Consider the following 15,000-nt stretch of genomic DNA (forward strand, 5'->3'; position numbering starts at 1 on the left):
ATAAAATACAAACTTTATTTCCTTTCATCATTTGAACAGGGCAAAGGAGCATAAAGCACACACAAGCTGCATTCAGCAACAATATTCTTGTTTGTCTTATAAATACAAGGCAGATGCTAATTGAAAACACAAGGAAATTTGATCCTATTAAAAAGGCAGGAAGCTGCATTTAGTCAATTCATCATTAAATGCTTACTACAAGGCAGTGTTGCTGATGAAATAGTGCAACAGCACACCCTCGTGGACAAAATGCTTACAGCACCTGGTATTCCCAGGCGGTCTCCCATCCAAGTACTAACCAGGCCCGACCCTGCTTAGCTTCCAAGATCAGACGAGATCGGGCGTACACAGGCTGGTATGGCCGTAAGCGAGAAACAATCTCTTGCTACAACATATATAGTCAAAGTGAGTCTGATAAAACAGACATTTAGTCAATTCATCATTAAATGCTTACTACAAGGCAGTGTTGCTGATGAAATAGTGCAAGAGCACACCCTCGTGGACAAAATGCTTACAGCACCTGGTATTCCCAGGCGGTCTCACATCCAAGTACTAACCAGGCCCGACCCTGCTTAGCTTCCGAGATCAGACGAGATCGGGCGTACACAGGCTGGTATGGCCGTAGCGAGAAACAATCTCTTGCTACAACATATATAGTCAAAGTGAGTCTGATAAAACAGACATTTAGTCAATTCATCATTAAATGCTTACTACAAGGCAGTGTTGCTGATGAAATAGTGCAAGAGCACACCCTCGTGGACAAAATGCTTACAGCACCTGGTATTCCCAGGCGGTCTCCCATCCAAGTACTAACCAGGCCCGACCCTGCTTAGCTTCCGAGATCAGACGAGATCGGGCGTACCCAGGCTGGTATGGCCGTAAGCGAGAAACAATCTCTTGCTACAACATATATAGTCAAAGTGAGTGTGATAAACAGACATTGCATTTTCACCAATTAGATAAGCAGCTTGAACTTTGTGTCACTGAAAAAGTAGAAGAAATTACAAACACCGTTCCCATCACTTTTTAGCACAGGTAGTTGGATAAAATACAAACTTTATATCCTTTCATCATTTGAACAGGGCAAAGGAGCATAAAGCACACACAAGCTGCATTCAGCAACAATATTCTTGTTTGTCTTATAAATACAAGGCAGATGCTAATTGAAAACACAAGGAAATTTGATCCTATTAAAAAGGCAGGAAGCTGCATTTAGTCAATTCATCATTAAATGCTTACTACAAGGCAGTGTTGCTGATGAAATAGTGCAACAGCACACCCTCGTGGACAAAATGCTTACAGCACCTGGTATTCCCAGGCGGTCTCCCATCCAAGTACTAACCAGGCCCGACCCTGCTTAGCTTCCGAGATCAGAGATCGGACGTACACAGGCTGGTATGGCCGTAGGCGAGAAACAATCTCTTGCTACAACATATATAGTCAAAGTGAGTCTGATAAAACAGACATTTAGTCAATTCATCATTAAATGCTTACTACAAGGCAGTGTTGCTGATGAAATAGTGCAAGAGCACACCCTCGTGGACAAAATGCTTACAGCACCTGGTATTCCCAGGCGGTCTCCCATCGAAGTACTAACCAGGCCCGACCCTGCTTAGCTTCCGAGATCAGACGAGATCGGGCGTACACAGGCTGGTATGGCCGTAAGCGAGAACCAATCTCTTGCTACAACATATATAGTCAAAGTGAGTGTGATAAACAGACATTGCATTTTCACCAATTAGATAAGCAGCTTGAACTTTGTGTCACTGAAAAAGTAAAAGAAATTACAAACACTGTTCCCATCACTTTTTAGCACAGGTAGTTGGATAAAATACAAACTTTATTTCCTTTCATCATTTGAACAGGGCAAAGGAGCATAAAGCACACACAAGCTGCATTCAGCAACAATATTCTTGTTTGTCTTATAAATACAAGGCAGATGCTAATTGAAAACACAAGGAAATTTGATCCTATTAAAAAGGCAGGAAGCTGCATTTAGTCAATTCATCATTAAATGCTTACTACAAGGCAGTGTTGCTGATGAAATAGTGCAAGAGCACACCCTCGTGGACAAAATGCTTACAGCACCTGGTATTCCCAGGCGGTCTCCCATCCAAGTACTAACCAGGCCCGACCCTGCTTAGCTTCCGAGATCAGACGAGATCGGGCGTACACAGGCTGGTATGGCCGTAAGCGAGAAACAATCTCTTGCTACAACATATATAGTCAAAGTGAGTGTGATAAACAGACATTGCATTTTCACCAATTAGATAAGCAGCTTGAACTTTGTGTCACTGAAAAAGTAGAAGAAATTACAAACACTGTTCCCATCACTTTTTAGCACAGGTAGTTGGATAAAATACAAACTTTATTTCCTTTCATCATTTGAACAGGGCAAAGGAGCACAAAGCACACACAAGCTGCATTCAGCAACAATATTCTTGTTTGTCTTATAAATACAAGGCAGATGCTAATTGAAAACACAAGGAAATTTGATCCTATTAAAAAGGCAGGAAGCTGCATTTAGTCAATTCATCATTAAATGCTTACTACAAGGCAGTGTTGCTGATGAAATAGTGCAAGGGCACACCCTCGTGGACAAAATGCTTACAGCACCTGGTATTCCCAGGCGGTCTCCCATCCAAGTACTAACCAGGCCCGACCCTGCTTAGCTTCCGAGATCAGACGAGATCGGGCGTACCCAGGCTGGTATGGCCGTAAGCGAGAAACAATCTCTTGCTACAACATATATAGTCAAAGTGAGTGTGATAAACAGACATTGCATTTTCACCAATTAGATAAGCAGCTTGAACTTTGTGTCACTGAAAAAGTAGAAGAAATTACAAACACCGTTCCCATCACTTTTTAGCACAGGTAGTTGGATAACATACAAACTTTATTTCCTTTCATCATTTGAACAGGGCAAAGGAGCACAAAGCACACACAAGCTGCATTCAGCAACAATATTCTTGTTTGTCTTATAAATACAAGGCAGATGCTAATTGAAAACACAAGGAAATTTGATCCTATTAAAAAGGCAGGAAGCTGCATTTAGTCAATTCATCATTAAATGCTTACTACAAGGCAGTGTTGCTGATGAAATAGTGCAGCGGCACACCCTCGTGGACAAAATGCTTACAGCACCTGGTATTCCCAGGCGGTCTCCCATCCAAGTACTAACCAGGCCCCACCCTGCTTAGCTTCCGAGATCAGACGAGATCGGGCGTACACAGGCTGGTATGGCCGTAAGCGAGAAATAATCTCTTGCTACAACATATATAGTCAAAGTGAGTCTGATAAAACAGACATTTAGTCAATTCATCATTAAATGCTTAATACAAGGCAGTGTTGCTGATGAAATAGTGCAAGAGCACACCCTCGTGGACAAAATGCTTACAGCACCTGGTATTCCCAGGCGGTCTCCCATCCAAGTACTAACCAGGCCCGACCCTGCTTAGCTTCCGAGATCAGACGAGATCGGGCGTACACAGGCTGGTATGGCCGTAAGCGAGAAACAATCTCTTGCTACAACATATATAGTCAAAGTGAGTGTGATAAACAGACATTGCATTTTCACCAATTAGATAAGCAGCTTGAACTTTGTGTCACTGAAAAAGTAGAAGAAATTACAAACACTGTTCCCATCACTTTTTAGCACAGGTAGTTGGATAAAATACAAACTTTATTTCCTTTCATCATTTGAACAGGGCAAAGGAGCATAAAGCACACACAAGCTGCATTCAGCAACAATATTCTTGTTTGTCTTATAAATACAAGGCAGATGCTAATTGAAAACACAAGGAAATTTGATCCTATTAAAAAGGCAGGAAGCTGCATTTAGTCAATTCATCATTAAATGCTTACTACAAGGCAGTGTTGCTGATGAAATAGTGCAGGGGCACACCCTCGTGGACAAAATGCTTACAGCACCTGGTATTCCCAGGCGGTCTCCCATCCAAGTACTAACCAGGCCCGACCCTGCTTAGCTTCCGAGATCTGACGTACCCAGGCTGGTATGGCCGTAAGCGAGAAACAATCTCTTGCTACAAATATATAGTCAAAGCGAGTGAGTCAGACATTGCATTTTCACCAATTACATAAGCAGCTTGAACTTGTGTCACTGGAAAGTAGAAGAAATTACAAACACCGTTCATCACTTAGCACAGGTAGTTGGATAAAATACAAACTTTATTTTTATATTGAACAGGGTAAAGGAGCACAAAGCACACACAAGCTGCATTCAGCAACAATATTCTTGTTTGTCTTATAAATACAAGGCAGATGCTAATTGAAAACACAAGGAAATTTGATCCTATTAAAAAGGCAGGAAGCTGCATTTAGTCAATTCATCATTAAATGCTTACTACAAGGCAGTGTTGCTGATGAAATAGTGCAGGAGCACACCCTCGTGGACAAAATGCTTACAGCACCTGGTATTCCCAGGCGGTCTCCCATCCAAGTACTAACCAGGCCCGACCCTGCTTAGCTTCCGAGATCAGACGAGATCGGGCGTACCCAGGCTGGTATGGCCGTAAGCGAGAAACAATCTCTTGCTACAACATATATAGTCAAAGTGAGTGTGATAAACAGACATTGCATTTTCACCAATTAGATAAGCAGCTTGAACTTTGTGTCACTGAAAAAGTAGAAGAAATTACAAACACTGTTCCCATCACTTTTTAGCACAGGTAGTTGGATAAAATACAAACTTTATTTCCTTTCATCATTTGAACAGGGCAAAGGAGCACAAAGCACACACAAGCTGCATTCAGCAACAATATTCTTGTTTGTCTTATAAATACAAGGCAGATGCTAATTGAAAACACAAGGAAATTTGATCCTATTAAAAAGGCAGGAAGCTGCATTTAGTCAATTCATCATTAAATGCTTACTACAAGGCAGTGTTGCTGATGAAATAGTGCAGGGGCACACCCTCGTGGACAAAATGCTTACAGCACCTGGTATTCCCAGGCGGTCTCCCATCCAAGTACTAACCAGGCCCGACCCTGCTTAGCTTCCGAGATCAGACGAGATCGGGCGTACCCAGGCTGGTATGGCCGTAAGCGAGAAACAATCTCTTGCTACAACATATATAGTCAAAGTGAGTGTGATAAAACAGATATTTAGTCAATTCATCATTAAATGCTTAATACAAGGCAGTGTTTGCTGATGAAATAGTGCAAGAGCACCCCCTCGTGGACAAAATGCTTACAGCACCTGGTATTCCCAGGCGGTCTCCCATCCAAGTACTAACCAGGCCCGACCCTGCTTTGCTTCCGAGATCAGACGAGATCGGGCGTACCCAGGCTGGTATGGCCGTAAGCGAGAAACAATCTCTTGCTACAACATATATAGTCAAAGTGAGTCTGATAAAACAGACATTTAGTCAATTCATCATTAAATGCTTAATACAAGGCAGTGTTGCTGATGAAATAGTGCAAGAGCACCCCTCGTGGACAAAATGCTTACAGCACCTGGTATTCCCAGGCGGTCTCCCATCCAAGTACTAACCAGGCCCGACCCTGCTTAGCTTCCGAGATCAGACGAGATCGGGCGTACCCAGGCTGGTATGGCCGTAAGCGAGAAACAATCTCTTGCTACAACATATATAGTCAAAGTGAGTCTGATAAACAGACATTGCATTTTCACCAATTAGATAAGCAGCTTGAACTTTGTGTCACTGAAAAAGTAGAAGAAATTATAAACACTGTTCCCATCACTTTTTAGCACAGGTAGTTGGATAAAATACAAACTTTATTTCCTTTCATCATTTGAACAGGGCAAAGGAGCACAAAGCACACACAAGCTGCATTCAGCAACAATATTCTTGTTTGTCTTATAAATACAAGGCAGATGCTAATTGAAAACACAAGGAAATTTGATCCTATTAAAAAGGCAGGAAGCTGCATTTAGTCAATTCATCATTAAATGCTTACTACAAGGCAGTGTTGCTGATGAAATAGTGCAGGGGCACACCCTCGTGGACAAAATGCTTACAGCACCTGGTATTCCCAGGCGGTCTCCCATCCAAGTACTAACCAGGCCCGACCCTGCTTAGCTTCCGAGATCAGACGAGATCGGGCGTACCCAGGCTGGTATGGCCGTAAGCGAGAAACAATCTCTTGCTACAACATATATAGTCAAAGTGAGTGTGATAAACAGACATTGCATTTTCACCAATTAGATAAGCAGCTTGAACTTTGTGTCACTGAAAAAGTAGAAGAAATTACAAACACTGTTCCCATCACTTTTTAGCACAGGTAGTTGGATAAAATACAAACTTTATTTCCTTTCATCATTTGAACAGGGCAAAGGAGCACAAAGCACACACAAGCTGCATTCAGCAACAATATTCTTGTTTGTCTTATAAATACAAGGCAGATGCTAATTGAAAACACAAGGAAATTTGATCCTATTAAAAAGGCAGGAAGCTGCATTTAGTCAATTCATCATTAAATGCTTACTACAAGGCAGTGTTGCTGATGAAATAGTGCAGAGGCACACCCTCGTGGACAAAATGCTTACAGCACCTGGTATTCCCAGGCGGTCTCCCATCCAAGTACTAACCAGGCCCGACCCTGCTTAGCTTCCGAGATCAGACGAGATCGGGCGTACCCAGGCTGGTATGGCCGTAAGCGAGAAACAATCTCTTGCTACAACATATATAGTCAAAGTGAGTCTGATAAAACAGATATTTAGTCAATTCATCATTAAATGCTTAATACAAGGCAGTGTTGCTGATGAAATAGTGCAAGAGCACCCCTCGTGGACAAAATGCTTACAGCACCTGGTATTCCCAGGCGGTCTCCCATCCAAGTACTAACCAGGCCCGACCCTGCTTAGCTTCCGAGATCAGACGAGATCGGGCGTACCCAGGCTGGTATGGCCGTAAGCGAGAAACAATCTCTTGCTACAACATATATAGTCAAAGTGAGTGTGATAAACAGACATTGCATTTTCACCAATTAGATAAGCAGCTTGAACTTTGTGTCACTGAAAAAGTAGAAGAAATTATAAACACTGTTCCCATCACTTTTTAGCACAGGTAGTTGGATAAAATACAAACTTTATTTCCTTTCATCATTTGAACAGGGCAAAGGAGCACAAAGCACACACAAGCTGCATTCAGCAACAATATTCTTGTTTGTCTTATAAATACAAGGCAGATGCTAATTGAAAACACAAGGAAATTTGATCCTATTAAAAAGGCAGGAAGCTGCATTTAGTCAATTCATCATTAAATGCTTACTACAAGGCAGTGTTGCTGATGAAATAGTGCAGGGGCACACCCTCGTGGACAAAATGCTTACAGCACCTGGTATTCCCAGGCGGTCTCCCATCCAAGTACTAACCAGGCCCGACCCTGCTTCGCTTCCGAGATCAGACGAGATCGGGCGTACCCAGGCTGGTATGGCCGTAAGCGAGAAACAATCTCTTGCTACAACATATATAGTCAAAGTGAGTGTGATAAACAGACATTGCATTTTCACCAATTAGATAAGCAGCTTGAACTTTGTGTCACTGAAAAAGTAGAAGAAATTACAAACACTGTTCCCATCACTTTTTAGCACAGGTAGTTGGATAAAATACAAACTTTATTTCCTTTCATCATTTGAACAGGGCAAAGGAGCACAAAGCACACACAAGCTGCATTCAGCAACAATATTCTTGTTTGTCTTATAAATACAAGGCAGATGCTAATTGAAAACACAAGGAAATTTGATCCTATTAAAAAGGCAGGAAGCTGCATTTAGTCAATTCATCATTAAATGCTTACTACAAGGCAGTGTTGCTGATGAAATAGTGCAGGGGCACACCCTCGTGGACAAAATGCTTACAGCACCTGGTATTCCCAGGCGGTCTCCCATCCAAGTACTAACCAGGCCCGACCCTGCTTAGCTTCCGAGATCAGACGAGATCGGGCGTACCCAGGATGGTATGGCCGTAAGCGAGAAACAATCTCTTGCTACAACATATATAGTCAAAGTGAGTCTGATAAAACAGACATTTAGTCAATTCATCATTAAATGCTTAATACAAGGCAGTGTTGCTGATGAAATAGTGCAAGAGCACCCCTCGTGGACAAAATGCTTACAGCACCTGGTATTCCCAGGCGGTCTCCCATCCAAGTACTAACCAGGCCCGACCCTGCTTAGCTTCCGAGATCAGACGAGATCGGGCGTACCCAGGCTGGTATGGCCGTAGCGAGAAACAATCTCTTGCTACAACATATATAGTCAAAGTGAGTCTGATAAAACAGATATTTAGTCAATTCATCATTAAATGCTTAATACAAGGCAGTGTTGCTGATGAAATAGTGCAAGAGCACCCCTCGTGGACAAAATGCTTACAGCACCTGGTATTCCCAGGCGGTCTCCCATCCAAGTACTAACCAGGCCCGACCCTGCTTAGCTTCCGAGATCAGACGAGATCGGGCGTACCCAGGCTGGTATGGCCGTAAGCGAGAAACAATCTCTTGCTACAACATATATAGTCAAAGTGAGTGTGATAAACAGACATTGCATTTTCACCAATTAGATAAGCAGCTTGAACTTTGTGTCACTGAAAAAGTAGAAGAAATTATAAACACTGTTCCCATCACTTTTTAGCACAGGTAGTTGGATAAAATACAAACTTTATTTCCTTTCATCATTTGAACAGGGCAAAGGAGCACAAAGCACACACAAGCTGCATTCAGCAACAATATTCTTGTTTGTCTTATAAATACAAGGCAGATGCTAATTGAAAACACAAGGAAATTTGATCCTATTAAAAAGGCAGGAAGCTGCATTTAGTCAATTCATCATTAAATGCTTACTACAAGGCAGTGTTGCTGATGAAATAGTGCAGGGGCACACCCTCGTGGACAAAATGCTTACAGCACCTGGTATTCCCAGGCGGTCTCCCATCCAAGTACTAACCAGGCCCGACCCTGCTTCGCTTCCGAGATCAGACGAGATCGGGCGTACCCAGGCTGGTATGGCCGTATGCGAGAAACAATCTCTTGCTACAACATATATAGTCAAAGTGAGTGTGATAAACAGACATTGCATTTTCACCAATTAGATAAGCAGCTTGAACTTTGTGTCACTGAAAAAGTAGAAGAAATTACAAACACTGTTCCCATCACTTTTTAGCACAGGTAGTTGGATAAAATACAAACTTTATTTCCTTTCATCATTTGAACAGGGCAAAGGAGCACAAAGCACACACAAGCTGCATTCAGCAACAATATTCTTGTTTGTCTTATAAATACAAGGCAGATGCTAATTGAAAACACAAGGAAATTTGATCCTATTAAAAAGGCAGGAAGCTGCATTTAGTCAATTCATCATTAAATGCTTACTACAAGGCAGTGTTGCTGATGAAATAGTGCAGGGGCACACCCTCGTGGACAAAATGCTTACAGCACCTGGTATTCCCAGGCGGTCTCCCATCCAAGTACTAACCAGGCCCGACCCTGCTTAGCTTCCGAGATCAGACGAGATCGGGCGTACCCAGGATGGTATGGCCGTAAGCGAGAAACAATCTCTTGCTACAACATATATAGTCAAAGTGAGTCTGATAAAACAGACATTTAGTCAATTCATCATTAAATGCTTAATACAAGGCAGTGTTGCTGATGAAATAGTGCAAGAGCACCCCCTCGTGGACAAAATGCTTACAGCACCTGGTATTCCCAGGCGGTCTCCCATCCAAGTACTAACCAGGCCCGACCCTGCTTAGCTTCCGAGATCAGACGAGATCGGGCGTACCCAGGCTGGTATGGCCGTAAGCGAGAAACAATCTCTTGCTACAACATATATAGTCAAAGTGAGTGTGATAAACAGACATTGCATTTTCACCAATTAGATAAGCAGCTTGAACTTTGTGTTACTGAAAAAGTAGAAGAAATTACAAACACTGTTCCCATCACTTTTTAGCACAGGTAGTTGGATAAAATACAAACTTTATTTCCTTTCATCATTTGAACAGGGCAAAGGAGCACAAAGCACACACAAGCTGCATTCAGCAACAATATTCTTGTTTGTCTTATAAATACAAGGCAGATGCTAATTGAAAACACAAGGAAATTTGATCCTATTAAAAAGGCAGGAAGCTGCATTTAGTCAATTCATCATTAAATGCTTACTACAAGGCAGTGTTGCTGATGAAATAGTGCAGGGGCACACCCTCGTGGACAAAATGCTTACAGCACCTGGTATTCCCAGGCGGTCTCCCATCCAAGTACTAACCAGGCCCGACCCTGCTTCGCTTCCGAGATCAGACGAGATCGGGCGTACCCAGGCTGGTATGGCCGTAAGCGAGAAACAATCTCTTGCTACAACATATATAGTCAAAGTGAGTGTGATAAACAGACATTGCATTTTCACCAATTAGATAAGCAGCTTGAACTTTGTGTCACTGAAAAAGTAGAAGAAATTACAAACACTGTTCCCATCACTTTTTAGCACAGGTAGTTGGATAAAATACAAACTTTATTTCCTTTCATCATTTGAACAGGGCAAAGGAGCACAAAGCACACACAAGCTGCATTCAGCAACAATATTCTTGTTTGTCTTATAAATACAAGGCAGATGCTAATTGAAAACACAAGGAAATTTGATCCTATTAAAAAGGCAGGAAGCTGCATTTAGTCAATTCATCATTAAATGCTTACTACAAGGCAGTGTTGCTGATGAAATAGTGCAGAGGCACACCCTCGTGGACAAAATGCTTACAGCACCTGGTATTCCCAGGCGGTCTCCCATCCAAGTACTAACCAGGCCCGACCCTGCTTAGCTTCCGAGATCAGACGAGATCGGGCGTACCCAGGATGGTATGGCCGTAAGCGAGAAGCAATCTCTTGCTACAACATATATAGTCAAAGTGAGTCTGATAAAACAGATATTTAGTCAATTCATCATTAAATGCTTAATACAAGGCAGTGTTGCTGATGAAATAGTGCAAGAGCACCCTCGTGGACAAAATGCTTACAGCACCTGGTATTCCCAGGCGGTCTCCATCCAAGTACTAACCAGGCCCGACCCTGCTTAGCTTCCGAGATCAGACGAGATCGGGCGTACCCAGGCTGGTATGGCCGTAAGCGAGAAACAATCTCTTGCTACAACATATATAGTCAAAGTGAGTGTGATAAACAGACATTGCATTTTCACCAATTAGATAAGCAGCTTGAACTTTGTGTCACTGAAAAAGTAGAAGAAATTACAAACACTGTTCCCATCACTTTTTAGCACAGGTAGTTGGATAAAATACAAACTTTATTTCCTTTCATCATTTGAACAGGGCAAAGGAGCACAAAGCACACACAAGCTGCATTCAGCAACAATATTCTTGTTTGTCTTATAAATACAAGGCAGATGCTAATTGAAAACACAAGGAAATTTGATCCTATTAAAAAGGCAGGAAGCTGCATTTAGTCAATTCATCATTAAATGCTTACTACAAGGCAGTGTTGCTGATGAAATAGTGCAGGGGCACACCCTCGTGGACAAAATGCTTACAGCACCTGGTATTCCCAGGCGGTCTCCCATCCAAGTACTAACCAGGCCCGACCCTGCTTCGCTTCCGAGATCAGACGAGATCGGGCGTACCCAGGCTGGTATGGCCGTAAGCGAGAAACAATCTCTTGCTACAACATATATAGTCAAAGTGAGTGTGATAAACAGACATTGCATTTTCACCAATTAGATAAGCAGCTTGAACTTTGTGTCACTGAAAAAGTAGAAGAAATTACAAACACTGTTCCCATCACTTTTTAGCACAGGTAGTTGGATAAAATACAAACTTTATTTCCTTTCATCATTTGAACAGGGCAAAGGAGCACAAAGCACACACAAGCTGCATTCAGCAACAATATTCTTGTTTGTCTTATAAATACAAGGCAGATGCTAATTGAAAACACAAGGAAATTTGATCCTATTAAAAAGGCAGGAAGCTGCATTTAGTCAATTCATCATTAAATGCTTACTACAAGGCAGTGTTGCTGATGAAATAGTGCAGGGGCACACCCTCGTGGACAAAATGCTTACAGCACCTGGTATTCCCAGGCGGTCTCCCATCCAAGTACTAACCAGGCCCGACCCTGCTTAGCTTCCGAGATCAGACGAGATCGGGCGTACCCAGGATGGTATGGCCGTAAGCGAGAAGCAATCTCTTGCTACAACATATATAGTCAAAGTGAGTCTGATAAAACAGATATTTAGTCAATTCATCATTAAATGCTTAATACAAGGCAGTGTTGCTGATGAAATAGTGCAAGAGCACCCCCTCGTGGACAAAATGCTTACAGCACCTGGTATTCCCAGGCGGTCTCACATCCAAGTACTAACCAGGCCCGACCCTGCTTAGCTTCCGAGATCAGACGAGATCGGGCGTACCCAGGCTGGTATGGCCGTAAGCGAGAAACAATCTCTTGCTACAACATATATAGTCAAAGTGAGTCTGATAAAACAGATATTTAGTCAATTCATCATTAAATGCTTAATACAAGGCAGTGTTGCTGATGAAATAGTGCAAGAGCACCCCTCGTGGACAAAATGCTTACAGCACCTGGTATTCCCAGGCGGTCTCCCATCCAAGTACTAACCAGGCCCGACCCTGCTTAGCTTCCGAGATCAGACGAGATCGGGCGTACCCAGGCTGGTATGGCCGTAAGCGAGAAACAATCTCTTGCTACAACATATATAGTCAAAGTGAGTCTGATAAACAGACATTGCATTTTCACCAATTAGATAAGCAGCTTGAACTTTGTGTCACTGAAAAAGTAGAAGAAATTATAAACACTGTTCCCATCACTTTTTAGCACAGGTAGTTGGATAAAATACAAACTTTATTTCCTTTCATCATTTGAACAGGGCAAAGGAGCACAAAGCACACACAAGCTGCATTCAGCAACAATATTCTTGTTTGTCTTATAAATACAAGGCAGATGCTAATTGAAAACACAAGGAAATTTGATCCTATTAAAAAGGCAGGAAGCTGCATTTAGTCAATTCATCATTAAATGCTTACTACAAGGCAGTGTTGCTGATGAAATAGTGCAGGGGCACACCCTCGTGGACAAAATGTTTACAGCACCTGGTATTCCCAGGCGGTCTCCCATCCAAGTACTAACCAGGCCCGACCCTGCTTAGCTTCCGAGATCAGACGAGATCGGGCGTACCCAGGATGGTATGGCCGTAAGCGAGAAACAATCTCTTGCTACAACATATATAGTCAAAGTGAGTCTGATAAAACAGACATTTAGTCAATTCATCATTAAATGCTTAATACAAGGCAGTGTTGCTGATGAAATAGTGCAAGAGCACCCCTCGTGGACAAAATGCTTACAGCACCTGGTATTCCCAGGCGGTCTCCCATCCAAGTACTAACCAGGCCCGACCCTGCTTAGCTTCCGAGGTCAGACGAGATCGGGCGTACCCAGGCTGGTATGGCCGTAAGCGAGAAACAATCTCTTGCTACAACATATATAGTCAAAGTGAGTGTGATAAACAGACATTGCATTTTCACCAATTAGATAAGCAGCTTGAACTTTGTGTCACTGAAAAAGTAGAAGAAATTATAAACACTGTTCCCATCACTTTTTAGCACAGGTAGTTGGATAAAATACAAACTTTATTTCCTTTCATCATTTGAACAGGGCAAAGGAGCACAAAGCACACACAAGCTGCATTCAGCAACAATATTCTTGTTTGTCTTATAAATACAAGGCAGATGCTAATTGAAAACACAAGGAAATTTGATCCTATTAAAAAGGCAGGAAGCTGCATTTAGTCAATTCATCATTAAATGCTTACTACAAGGCAGTGTTGCTGATGAAATAGTGCAGGGGCACACCCTCGTGGACAAAATGCTTACAGCACCTGGTATTCCCAGGCGGTCTCCCATCCAAGTACTAACCAGGCCCGACCCTGCTTAGCTTCCGAGATCAGACGAGATCGGGCGTACCCAGGCTGGTATGGCCGTAAGCGAGAAACAATCTCTTGCTACAACATATATAGTCAAAGTGAGTGTGATAAACAGACATTGCATTTTCACCAATTAGATAAGCAGCTTGAACTTTGTGTCACTGAAAAAGTAGAAGAAATTATAAACACTGTTCCCATCACTTTTTAGCACAGGTAGTTGGATAAAATACAAACTTTATTTCCTTTCATCATTTGAACAGGGCAAAGGAGCACAAAGCACACACAAGCTGCATTCAGCAACAATATTCTTGTTTGTCTTATAAATACAAGGCAGATGCTAATTGAAAACACAAGGAAATTTGATCCTATTAAAAAGGCAGGAAGCTGCATTTAGTCAATTCATCATTAAATGCTTACTACAAGGCAGTGTTGCTGATGAAATAGTGCAGGGGCACACCCTCGTGGACAAAATGCTTACAGCACCTGGTATTCCCAGGCGGTCTCCCATCCAAGTACTAACCAGGCCCGACCCTGCTTCGCTTCCGAGATCAGACGAGATCGGGCGTACCCAGGCTGGTATGGCCGTAAGCGAGAAACAATCTCTTGCTACAACATATATAGTCAAAGTGAGTGTGATAAACAGACATTGCATTTTCACCAATTAGATAAGCAGCTTGAACTTTGTGTCACTGAAAAAGTAGAAGAAATTACAAACACTGTTCCCATCACTTTTTAGCACAGGTAGTTGGATAAAATACAAACTTTATTTCCTTTCATCATTTGAACAGGGCAAAGGAGCACAAAGCACACACAAGCTGCATTCAGCAACAATATTCTTGTTTGTCTTATAAATACAAGGCAGATGCTAATTGAAAACACAAGGAAATTTGATCCTATTAAAAAGGCAGGAAGCTGCATTTAGTCAATTCATCATTAAATGCTTACTACAAGGCAGTGTTGCTGATGAAATAGTGCAGGGGCACACCCTCGTGGACAAAATGCTTACAGCACCTGGTATTCCCAGGCGGTCTCCCATCCAAGTACTAACCAGGCCCGACCCTGCTTAGCTTCCGAGATCAGACGAGATCGG

General features: G+C 42.4%; 33 non-coding genes and 3 pseudogenes across 33 annotated transcripts in view; all 36 read right to left on the reverse strand.

Moving 5' to 3' along the window:
- Nucleotides 1-250: 250 nt before the first annotated feature.
- Nucleotides 251-369, reverse strand: LOC123741052 (5S ribosomal RNA). Its single transcript, XR_006768839.1, has one exon. It is a non-coding gene; the product is annotated as a 5S ribosomal RNA (ribosomal RNA).
- Nucleotides 370-508: 139 nt separating this feature from the next.
- LOC123741293 (uncharacterized) lies at nucleotides 509-626 on the reverse strand (annotated as a pseudogene).
- A 139-nt stretch (nucleotides 627-765) lies between these two features.
- On the reverse strand, nucleotides 766-884 carry LOC123741292 (5S ribosomal RNA). Its single transcript, XR_006769010.1, has one exon. It is a non-coding gene; the product is annotated as a 5S ribosomal RNA (ribosomal RNA).
- Nucleotides 885-1,293: 409 nt separating this feature from the next.
- LOC123741299 (uncharacterized) lies at nucleotides 1,294-1,409 on the reverse strand (annotated as a pseudogene).
- Nucleotides 1,410-1,548: 139 nt separating this feature from the next.
- On the reverse strand, nucleotides 1,549-1,667 carry LOC123740964 (5S ribosomal RNA). The gene has a single exon (XR_006768759.1). It is a non-coding gene; the product is annotated as a 5S ribosomal RNA (ribosomal RNA).
- Nucleotides 1,668-2,076: 409 nt separating this feature from the next.
- Nucleotides 2,077-2,195, reverse strand: LOC123740949 (5S ribosomal RNA). The gene has a single exon (XR_006768745.1). It is a non-coding gene; the product is annotated as a 5S ribosomal RNA (ribosomal RNA).
- Nucleotides 2,196-2,604: 409 nt separating this feature from the next.
- LOC123741304 (5S ribosomal RNA) lies at nucleotides 2,605-2,723 on the reverse strand. Its single transcript, XR_006769011.1, has one exon. It is a non-coding gene; the product is annotated as a 5S ribosomal RNA (ribosomal RNA).
- A 409-nt stretch (nucleotides 2,724-3,132) lies between these two features.
- LOC123740958 (5S ribosomal RNA) lies at nucleotides 3,133-3,251 on the reverse strand. The gene has a single exon (XR_006768753.1). It is a non-coding gene; the product is annotated as a 5S ribosomal RNA (ribosomal RNA).
- A 139-nt stretch (nucleotides 3,252-3,390) lies between these two features.
- LOC123740951 (5S ribosomal RNA) lies at nucleotides 3,391-3,509 on the reverse strand. Its single transcript, XR_006768747.1, has one exon. It is a non-coding gene; the product is annotated as a 5S ribosomal RNA (ribosomal RNA).
- Nucleotides 3,510-3,918: 409 nt separating this feature from the next.
- LOC123740767 (uncharacterized) lies at nucleotides 3,919-4,027 on the reverse strand (annotated as a pseudogene).
- A 391-nt stretch (nucleotides 4,028-4,418) lies between these two features.
- Nucleotides 4,419-4,537, reverse strand: LOC123741316 (5S ribosomal RNA). Its single transcript, XR_006769012.1, has one exon. It is a non-coding gene; the product is annotated as a 5S ribosomal RNA (ribosomal RNA).
- A 409-nt stretch (nucleotides 4,538-4,946) lies between these two features.
- LOC123741328 (5S ribosomal RNA) lies at nucleotides 4,947-5,065 on the reverse strand. The gene has a single exon (XR_006769013.1). It is a non-coding gene; the product is annotated as a 5S ribosomal RNA (ribosomal RNA).
- Nucleotides 5,066-5,205: 140 nt separating this feature from the next.
- On the reverse strand, nucleotides 5,206-5,324 carry LOC123741005 (5S ribosomal RNA). Its single transcript, XR_006768796.1, has one exon. It is a non-coding gene; the product is annotated as a 5S ribosomal RNA (ribosomal RNA).
- A 138-nt stretch (nucleotides 5,325-5,462) lies between these two features.
- On the reverse strand, nucleotides 5,463-5,581 carry LOC123740773 (5S ribosomal RNA). The gene has a single exon (XR_006768597.1). It is a non-coding gene; the product is annotated as a 5S ribosomal RNA (ribosomal RNA).
- Nucleotides 5,582-5,990: 409 nt separating this feature from the next.
- Nucleotides 5,991-6,109, reverse strand: LOC123740785 (5S ribosomal RNA). Its single transcript, XR_006768598.1, has one exon. It is a non-coding gene; the product is annotated as a 5S ribosomal RNA (ribosomal RNA).
- Nucleotides 6,110-6,518: 409 nt separating this feature from the next.
- Nucleotides 6,519-6,637, reverse strand: LOC123740788 (5S ribosomal RNA). The gene has a single exon (XR_006768599.1). It is a non-coding gene; the product is annotated as a 5S ribosomal RNA (ribosomal RNA).
- Nucleotides 6,638-6,775: 138 nt separating this feature from the next.
- LOC123740789 (5S ribosomal RNA) lies at nucleotides 6,776-6,894 on the reverse strand. Its single transcript, XR_006768600.1, has one exon. It is a non-coding gene; the product is annotated as a 5S ribosomal RNA (ribosomal RNA).
- A 409-nt stretch (nucleotides 6,895-7,303) lies between these two features.
- LOC123740971 (5S ribosomal RNA) lies at nucleotides 7,304-7,422 on the reverse strand. Its single transcript, XR_006768765.1, has one exon. It is a non-coding gene; the product is annotated as a 5S ribosomal RNA (ribosomal RNA).
- Nucleotides 7,423-7,831: 409 nt separating this feature from the next.
- LOC123740907 (5S ribosomal RNA) lies at nucleotides 7,832-7,950 on the reverse strand. Its single transcript, XR_006768707.1, has one exon. It is a non-coding gene; the product is annotated as a 5S ribosomal RNA (ribosomal RNA).
- A 138-nt stretch (nucleotides 7,951-8,088) lies between these two features.
- Nucleotides 8,089-8,206, reverse strand: LOC123741181 (5S ribosomal RNA). The gene has a single exon (XR_006768956.1). It is a non-coding gene; the product is annotated as a 5S ribosomal RNA (ribosomal RNA).
- A 138-nt stretch (nucleotides 8,207-8,344) lies between these two features.
- On the reverse strand, nucleotides 8,345-8,463 carry LOC123740790 (5S ribosomal RNA). Its single transcript, XR_006768601.1, has one exon. It is a non-coding gene; the product is annotated as a 5S ribosomal RNA (ribosomal RNA).
- A 409-nt stretch (nucleotides 8,464-8,872) lies between these two features.
- On the reverse strand, nucleotides 8,873-8,991 carry LOC123741070 (5S ribosomal RNA). Its single transcript, XR_006768855.1, has one exon. It is a non-coding gene; the product is annotated as a 5S ribosomal RNA (ribosomal RNA).
- A 409-nt stretch (nucleotides 8,992-9,400) lies between these two features.
- Nucleotides 9,401-9,519, reverse strand: LOC123741029 (5S ribosomal RNA). The gene has a single exon (XR_006768818.1). It is a non-coding gene; the product is annotated as a 5S ribosomal RNA (ribosomal RNA).
- A 139-nt stretch (nucleotides 9,520-9,658) lies between these two features.
- Nucleotides 9,659-9,777, reverse strand: LOC123740793 (5S ribosomal RNA). Its single transcript, XR_006768603.1, has one exon. It is a non-coding gene; the product is annotated as a 5S ribosomal RNA (ribosomal RNA).
- Nucleotides 9,778-10,186: 409 nt separating this feature from the next.
- Nucleotides 10,187-10,305, reverse strand: LOC123740972 (5S ribosomal RNA). Its single transcript, XR_006768766.1, has one exon. It is a non-coding gene; the product is annotated as a 5S ribosomal RNA (ribosomal RNA).
- Nucleotides 10,306-10,714: 409 nt separating this feature from the next.
- LOC123741151 (5S ribosomal RNA) lies at nucleotides 10,715-10,833 on the reverse strand. Its single transcript, XR_006768929.1, has one exon. It is a non-coding gene; the product is annotated as a 5S ribosomal RNA (ribosomal RNA).
- Nucleotides 10,834-10,970: 137 nt separating this feature from the next.
- Nucleotides 10,971-11,088, reverse strand: LOC123741131 (5S ribosomal RNA). The gene has a single exon (XR_006768911.1). It is a non-coding gene; the product is annotated as a 5S ribosomal RNA (ribosomal RNA).
- A 409-nt stretch (nucleotides 11,089-11,497) lies between these two features.
- On the reverse strand, nucleotides 11,498-11,616 carry LOC123740973 (5S ribosomal RNA). The gene has a single exon (XR_006768767.1). It is a non-coding gene; the product is annotated as a 5S ribosomal RNA (ribosomal RNA).
- Nucleotides 11,617-12,025: 409 nt separating this feature from the next.
- On the reverse strand, nucleotides 12,026-12,144 carry LOC123741273 (5S ribosomal RNA). Its single transcript, XR_006769008.1, has one exon. It is a non-coding gene; the product is annotated as a 5S ribosomal RNA (ribosomal RNA).
- A 139-nt stretch (nucleotides 12,145-12,283) lies between these two features.
- LOC123741095 (5S ribosomal RNA) lies at nucleotides 12,284-12,402 on the reverse strand. Its single transcript, XR_006768878.1, has one exon. It is a non-coding gene; the product is annotated as a 5S ribosomal RNA (ribosomal RNA).
- A 138-nt stretch (nucleotides 12,403-12,540) lies between these two features.
- Nucleotides 12,541-12,659, reverse strand: LOC123740794 (5S ribosomal RNA). Its single transcript, XR_006768604.1, has one exon. It is a non-coding gene; the product is annotated as a 5S ribosomal RNA (ribosomal RNA).
- A 409-nt stretch (nucleotides 12,660-13,068) lies between these two features.
- LOC123740930 (5S ribosomal RNA) lies at nucleotides 13,069-13,187 on the reverse strand. Its single transcript, XR_006768728.1, has one exon. It is a non-coding gene; the product is annotated as a 5S ribosomal RNA (ribosomal RNA).
- A 138-nt stretch (nucleotides 13,188-13,325) lies between these two features.
- LOC123740953 (5S ribosomal RNA) lies at nucleotides 13,326-13,444 on the reverse strand. Its single transcript, XR_006768749.1, has one exon. It is a non-coding gene; the product is annotated as a 5S ribosomal RNA (ribosomal RNA).
- A 409-nt stretch (nucleotides 13,445-13,853) lies between these two features.
- On the reverse strand, nucleotides 13,854-13,972 carry LOC123740795 (5S ribosomal RNA). The gene has a single exon (XR_006768605.1). It is a non-coding gene; the product is annotated as a 5S ribosomal RNA (ribosomal RNA).
- A 409-nt stretch (nucleotides 13,973-14,381) lies between these two features.
- Nucleotides 14,382-14,500, reverse strand: LOC123740975 (5S ribosomal RNA). The gene has a single exon (XR_006768769.1). It is a non-coding gene; the product is annotated as a 5S ribosomal RNA (ribosomal RNA).
- A 409-nt stretch (nucleotides 14,501-14,909) lies between these two features.
- The window catches only part of LOC123740792 (5S ribosomal RNA), a 119-nt gene continuing 28 nt past the window's right edge, over nucleotides 14,910-15,000 (reverse strand). The window contains exon 1 of the ribosomal RNA XR_006768602.1: nucleotides 14,910-15,000. This exon is cut by the window's right edge and continues 28 nt beyond it. This is a non-coding gene — a ribosomal RNA (5S ribosomal RNA).

This window comes from Salmo salar, unplaced genomic scaffold, assembly GCF_905237065.1.
Source record: "Salmo salar unplaced genomic scaffold, Ssal_v3.1, whole genome shotgun sequence".
NCBI lineage: Eukaryota > Metazoa > Chordata > Actinopteri > Salmoniformes > Salmonidae > Salmo > Salmo salar.